This window comes from Aythya fuligula, chromosome 1 (assembly GCF_009819795.1).
Source record: "Aythya fuligula isolate bAytFul2 chromosome 1, bAytFul2.pri, whole genome shotgun sequence".
Taxonomy (NCBI): domain Eukaryota; kingdom Metazoa; phylum Chordata; class Aves; order Anseriformes; family Anatidae; genus Aythya; species Aythya fuligula.
In genome coordinates, this window is record NC_045559.1 from 93405835 (window position 1) to 93412932 (window position 7098).

The window sequence follows — 7098 nt, forward strand, 5'->3', positions numbered from 1 at the left end:
GAGCACACTGACTTCATCCCTTCTCTCTCTGTATGCATTACACTAACACCATTGTGAGTGTCACAGAGAGATTACATGTGCTTAATTTGAATTGGGTAATCAACTGGGAATTTGCTGTCTTGTTAATGGGAGTAGATTAACACATCATTCCATAAGCCTGCCTAAAGAGTGCTGAAGCTTTCTGTTTTACTAAGTGTATAGAGATGACAGCTCTGCTGTATGGACACCATGATTACATGGGAAAACCTTGGCTTAATACCAGCTTTTTGAGACCTACACGAGCAGTTATTACAATTACTTTTTTTTTTTTCTTTTTTACTCTGCAAGTATCAGCTAATATGACCCAACACATTCTATCACTGTAAAGCCAAACCAAGAAGACAGAGAGAGAAAACATGAAAGCAAAAGTCAGTAGCTGAAAAGAACACTGAAAGAAAATAGTCTGCATTTGTCACCAGGGGGTTTCAGCACAAGAGCTCTGGGAGAGGTTGGTATGACAAAAAGGGTACCATGCAGGCCCAGTGGACCTGCTGGCAAAGAAGATGCAGATGCCTTTGGTGCAGTCACAAGAAAGAGTCAGTTTGTGGGTCATTTACAAGTAATCAATCAATCAGAGACTTAAGAACTGAAGTGAATATGGACCCTGAGGATAATGGAATGCAACACTCCTTTTGGAAGTCATGCCTTTAAAACAGGAATTGCCCTAGAGTCTGCTTTTCTGAGTATTGTATTTATGGTATACATGAGAAGAGAAAGGAATATAATCCTTTTATTTTAACTTGTTCTTCATTGATCTTTGTCATTTGCTATCTTCAGATTTTTCAGGACCTTGGAGAAAGTGTCCCGGGTGGCTTAAGTCTGTGGAAGGGGCAGTCAGGATTTACCCCATCTTGACCAGGCTGCGTATCTTCTTGCATTGACACTAATGATTAAATGATCGTGCTGGGTGGGGTCACATCAGTGCACTGAATGCATGTCATCTGGGTCAGCAGTTGCGTGATTACCAATGCAAAGTGCAAGAGATGCAGCAGGAGAACTGCTTTTGGCAGCAGTGTACTCTTACATCGACTTAAGCAAGCCAAGATACTGTCCCTGCAAGCTTGTTTGAAAATATATTGTTACCACAATGGTCTTTTTGTAATTAAGGCAAATCAACTAAAATTAAATCATGTCAAACAAAATTGGTATTCTGATTTAGGAATGGGATTTGCATTATTTACTGCTAAACACTGGCCAATGCGTATCAGGGCTCAGAGCACTCTATTTCTTGTGACTTTACATGAATTATTGTGACTTCACATGAATTACTTTCCATGACTTACTGGAAAGAACAGTCTGACAGACATTTTAAAGTGTTTTATAGTGTTATTTACCTTCTAGCACAAGGAGTTCTGAGTTCATCGTTAAGGTAATATCAGTGCTCAATAGAAAAAACTTTCCTTCCTCCAAATTATACAGCCTTTGAATGTGCAGACGACTTTACTAATCTGAGCATTTATTGTGTGTATGGGTTTGTGGAAACAAAGCTGTTTAACTGTTGTCATACCATCAGTCACTGCAAAAGCAGGCTGCTTTTTATGCCTGTATATATGTATCTATTTCCTATATATATATGGGAAAACACTAGATAGCCATATTCCAAGGGCTGTGGAGAGCTTCGACTTCCTTGTCATCAGCTGAGGATGACTGTCTACAGTATACCAGTCAACAAGGAGTTATTTTATCATTATAGATATTTTAATCATCCTAATTGCTTGATGGCAGAGATGCTCCCTCTGGCAATAAGGTTTTGCAGGGTGCCTTGGGATGCGTTCATGTTTGGGGTTAGCATTGATTTCCACCGGTCTCTTAGCAGGGCCAGACCCCAAAGAGCAGAGCTGATGGATCCACCGCGAAGGGGCGCTGCCGCCCGCTGCCAGGCGCTGCTGGCGGCATCTCCAGAGGGTCTCTCCCCAGAGGCAGCCCCATCCCACGCCCCGGACACCCCTCGGACCCGGAGGGATGCGAATGGCCCCGAGACAACCCCAGCAGGTGGCGACCTCGGCCGCCGCCTTCAGCGCCGGGACCGAGAGCGGGGCTCGGAGGCGCGCCCGGGGAGGAGCGGGGGTGGAAGAGAGGGAACCGCACCTGGGGTAGGTAGTCGTCAGGGGTCCCTGCCTACAGAACTAGTCTGTTCTTCAGGGAAAAGGGAAGGAAAAGAGAAAAAATGGCAAGGCAAGGCAAGGTGTGAGATATGTTCATCTGATTCGTGTCAGTATGGAACAGTGCTAGGGCCGCATGGTATGATGAATGTCACCTTCTGTCTTACGTACCCTTGTAGTTATACAAGTCTAAGAAAAACAGAGTGCTTAATGTATATAGTTCTTGTATCTTGCAAAGGAATTGTGCAGCAATTTGTGTCAATAGGGGATAAGAGAATGAAGGGGTTTCAGAAGAACTGCAAACTATTATGACTATTGCATGGGACACTATGCAAGTCTCTGATCTGTGGCCAAGAGCTTAAGGAGAAGGGAAAAAGCTGAAGGACGACTAAAAGACAAAGCTTGCATGGGACGCTGCACAAGTCTCTGACATCTGGCCAAGATGGACAAAGGAGAAGGAGAAGGAAAAAGCCTGGGAGGAAGACTACGAGCCTTCAGCACGAGAGACCCCCAGAGGGACCACCAGAGACTGATACGCATGTGCCAGTGGGAGGGTTCAGATTCCGGGAATTAATTATAATAACCCTGCCTTTTCTAGAAGTGGTAATGAATATGTATTAGCCTAGGAGCATAAAAACCAGCCGCCCGATGTAACTTGTGTGCGTCTTGCTGGAGCAGAGACTCCCGGCGCACCCAGCTCTGTTTGCTTACGTCTATTCCTTTAATAAACTGTAAACTGTAATTGCAATCCTTTCTGGGACTCGGTCATTGATTACGCTCCCCCGGCATAGCTTTAGCCCATTTCCCCTCGTCCTGTCACCAGGCACGTGGGAGAATAGACTAAACCCCACCTCTCTGCAGCCTCCTTTAAGGTACCTGTAGAGAGCGATAAGGTCGCCCCTGAGCCTTCTCCTTTCCAGGCTGAACAATCCCAGCTCCCTCAGCCGCTCCTCGTAAGACTTGTTCTCCAGACCCCTCACCAGCTTCATTGCCCTTCTCCGGACTTGCTCGAGCACCTCGATGTCCTTCTCGTGGCGAGGGGCCCAAAACTGAACACAGTACTCGAGGTGCGGCCTCACCAGAGCCGAGTACAGGGGGACAATCACTTCCCTAGACCCACTGGACACACTGTTTCTTATGCAAGCCACGATGCCGTTGGCCTTCTTGGCCACCTGAGCACACTGCTGGCTCATATTCAGCCCTCTATCAACCAATACTCCCAGGTCCTTCTCTGCCAGGCAGCTTTCCAACCACTCAACCACCTTCAGACTTCCAGATCTAGAGGAACGCTTTGGCTGCAGCCTAAAAGCCATGTGTACAGAAGCTCCCCCAAGCCAGCCCATCTTCTTCCCACAGCCTGCCAGAGAACAGCTGTCCTGGTTTCAGCTAGGATAGAGTTAATTTTCCTCCTAGGAGCTGGTAGGGTGCTATGTTGTGGATTAGAACGAAAAGAGTGTTGATACCACGCTGATGTTTGAATTGTTACAGAGCAGTGCCTACACCAAGCCAAGGACTTTCAGTCTGTCCTGCCAGTGGGCACGCTGGGGGTGCAGCAGGAGCTGGGAGGGGACAGACCCAGGACAGCTGACCCAAACTGGCCAAAGGGTTATTCCATACCCTCTGATGTCATGCTAAACAATAGGTAGGGGTGGCTAGCCGGGATGGGGAGGGCCGTCTGCTTGGGGACAGGCTGGGCAAGGGTCAGCGGGTGGTGAGCAATTGCATTTTGCATCACTTATTCCGTACGCATTAGTAGTAGCAGTACCATTCTCGCTGTTATTACTATTTTTTCCTGTCTTAATAAACTGTCTCTGTCTTGACCCACAGGCTTCGCTTTCCTATTTCTCTCATCCATCCCAGAGAGGAAGGGGGGAGGGGGAGCGAACGGCTGTATGGTGCTTAGCTGCCGGCCGGGGAAAACCACAACCACAGCAATGTAGTCATGTAACCAAATTAAAGCCAAAACTTTCAGCCCGGTCCTTGACCTGAATAGGGAGTGAGGATCCGGATCCTGGCACTTATACGTGATAGTTTATATGCAGCCAAAGGAAATACTGTACTCAGAGGTCATGGCGCTAGATGTTGAGAAGTCCTGCATAAAGAAGAGATCTCAGAGAAGCAAATTTATACATTAAACATATATATATATGTATATTTGTTTATATGTGTATATATGTTTATTATTATATTATATTATTTATTATTATTATTATATTAAACAATAATGTCAAGAAAAGTCATTCTGATGGCTATATTCTTGATCTGTCGTGACTAGACAGATGAAAATCTATGACGGCAATTTTGCCTTTTAGGTCATTTTCTTTTATGTCTTTCTTTTATTTAGGTTTGTTAATCTTATTTTAACAGGCTCTGTACTAATTTTCCTCACAGAATGACTAGCAGAAATACAGCCCTTACGTGCCTTTTGTACTTAGGGCAACACTAACCACTGAGCCCCTTGTCAGGTGGTTTCTACCAGCGATAAGGAGCAATTGAACCTAAAACATTGAAGCCAGGTTGATGAGCCTATTCCACAAGGTCTCTTGGCTCCACACATGTGAAGTGAAATCTGCCAGGTGGGGATCATTTGACCTTTGCTATAAAGGAAGCATGAGGAGGTATGGGAAGAACTGCCACTGCAGAGGAGGTTGAGGTTCAGGTTGCTTAGGGTGCTGTTCTACTGTCCTGGTGAAAGGGACTCAGTGTTCTGGAGTAGGCTGCTTTTTCTTCGTGTTTTCTCTCATCTCTGTGAAAGAGCTTTGGAGGCTCTATGAGCAAGTGACGTTGGTGGTGAGATCTCAGAACAGGAAAGCCCTGGTGGTGCTACTTCCCCGTGAAGTAGTTTGGCAGTAACTCAAGTTCAGGATCTGGCAGGTAAGTGTCCCTGGGTTCTACAGGGGTTTTCTGTCGGGGAGCATGAGGACTTGCTTCACCTTGTTTTTTTCAGGGAAGTTCCATACATGGATGCTCAGCTGGTCCCATTTTCAACGGGAATCCTTTCTCAGCATGGTCCTGGCATCCGATTCCTGAAGGTGGCTACGTGAGTGTCAGATAAAAGCTTTTCCAGGGAAGCAGATGGTAAAAGCTCACTTTTGGGCCCTTGAGAAGCGTGGAAGGGGGGAGGCTCTTCTTGGGGCATGGAGCCTGTCCTAAGCCTTGGCTCACCTGCCACCCCGTAACAGAGCGGACAGCCTAGCATTAGCATGACCAAGGGCCTCCCCACCAGGCACCCATCCTCCTGCAGACCTTCTGGCTCCCTCAGCACCATGCATCCTTTTTAAACTTCATACAAGACACCTTTTTGTCCTGTAAATAAATTAAGCTTGGCTTGGTTATTTAATAAGCACCCCATGTTACATGTGCAGCATTTTTGAGTCAGTCCAGGGAAGGCTTGGGACAATCCTGTTGCTGGGCTCATTATGTTCTATTTGCTGATCGTAGGTTTTGTTACTTGGGATATCCTGGGGATATAGCCCATCTTGATACAGACCCATGGGGTTTTCTCTTCTAGGTAGATCTTTCCCTGCTCCATCAGTGTAGAAAGCCTTGTCAAGTGCTCCAGCTTCATTTTAATTTGTGTTTGTTTTAAAAAGCTGTGTACAGAAATTACACTCGCTAACTAGAACAGGATATTAATTACCTTATGTCGTCTTTTTTGGTTTTTAAGTCATCACTTACAGAGCAGGCAGACATTAGAAAAATGTGTGTACACTAAAATGCCAGAAGAAGCAGTGTATGAAGGAGAAATTTAGTTTTATTTATTATGTTGCTATTTGACTTTGCTATTAACTTTCAGTGATAAGCCAAGGAAATCTTCTAAAAAGCTGTGCAGGGGAATAATGATTAGTAAATCCCATCTAAGGAGATTTTAATGGAAATAATACAAAATCATATTATATTTAAAATGATCCCTCAAGGACAAGACAAAGCACAGGGAACACACACACCTCCCCCCCCCCCCCCCCCCCCCCCCCCCAATATTACTTGATTTCAAGGAACATCGGATTATATCTTTAAAATGCCTCTTCCATCTGTTTTCTAGTGTATGATGTTTCATCTGTTGCTTTGAAAAGTACCAGGTTGCCTCAGTAAGATTTTAATCAGTGGAAAAAATGTAGCTGTTTGCCTGTTGGTTCCTTTCCAAACAGGAGGACTTCCAAATTAACTCTGGCATCCTTCACAGTTTGAAACACCCTCATGTGGTGTACATGAAGTAGTGAATAGCTTGCTATTGTCAAACAGATGACTAACAGATACCAGGGCTTGGCAAAGAGAAACATGCAAACAAAGGCGAGAGAGAAGCAGATATTATATTGATATGAGCTGACACCAAGAGTACAAATGGCAGAAAAAGTGAGGGAAGTCAATATTAAAAAATACGTATTATTTGATAGCTATCTAAGTGTTTGAAGAGATCTGAGGAAATATAGAAAGTGCAGTTATAGTCATAGCATTTTTCTGACTTGGTATAAAATGGGAAATGAACACCATTATTTGGTCTACCGCACTTGAAGAAGTGATATTTTCAGTGCAGTAATGTCTGCAGAGCTTTGAGATTGAGTGTGTCTGGTTTTAAATGTTAAATAATTCCATTAGAGTCAGGGTAAAAATGGTAATGAACAGCTTGGAAGAGTCTGAGTATACTGACATGTAATGTTGAGCAATTAGCTTCTCTCTGTGCAAGTGAATCCTGCAGTTCTCTTCTCATCAGTAGTAAAGTGACCTTTAAAATATGCAGATGACACAGAAGCTGTTTCAATAACTATTTTGATATATTGTCTGCTGATAAATTGCATGTAAGGATTTGGAATTTACATGGCACAGTAGATTTGGGACTAAAATGGAAGATTTTGAAAAACCTTAACTGGGAGCTTTTTAATAGCAGCAGTGCATCCTGTTGAATTATGAGACGTGTTATTCCACGTAGGAAAGAGAATGAGGCTAAGGTTACTGCAGC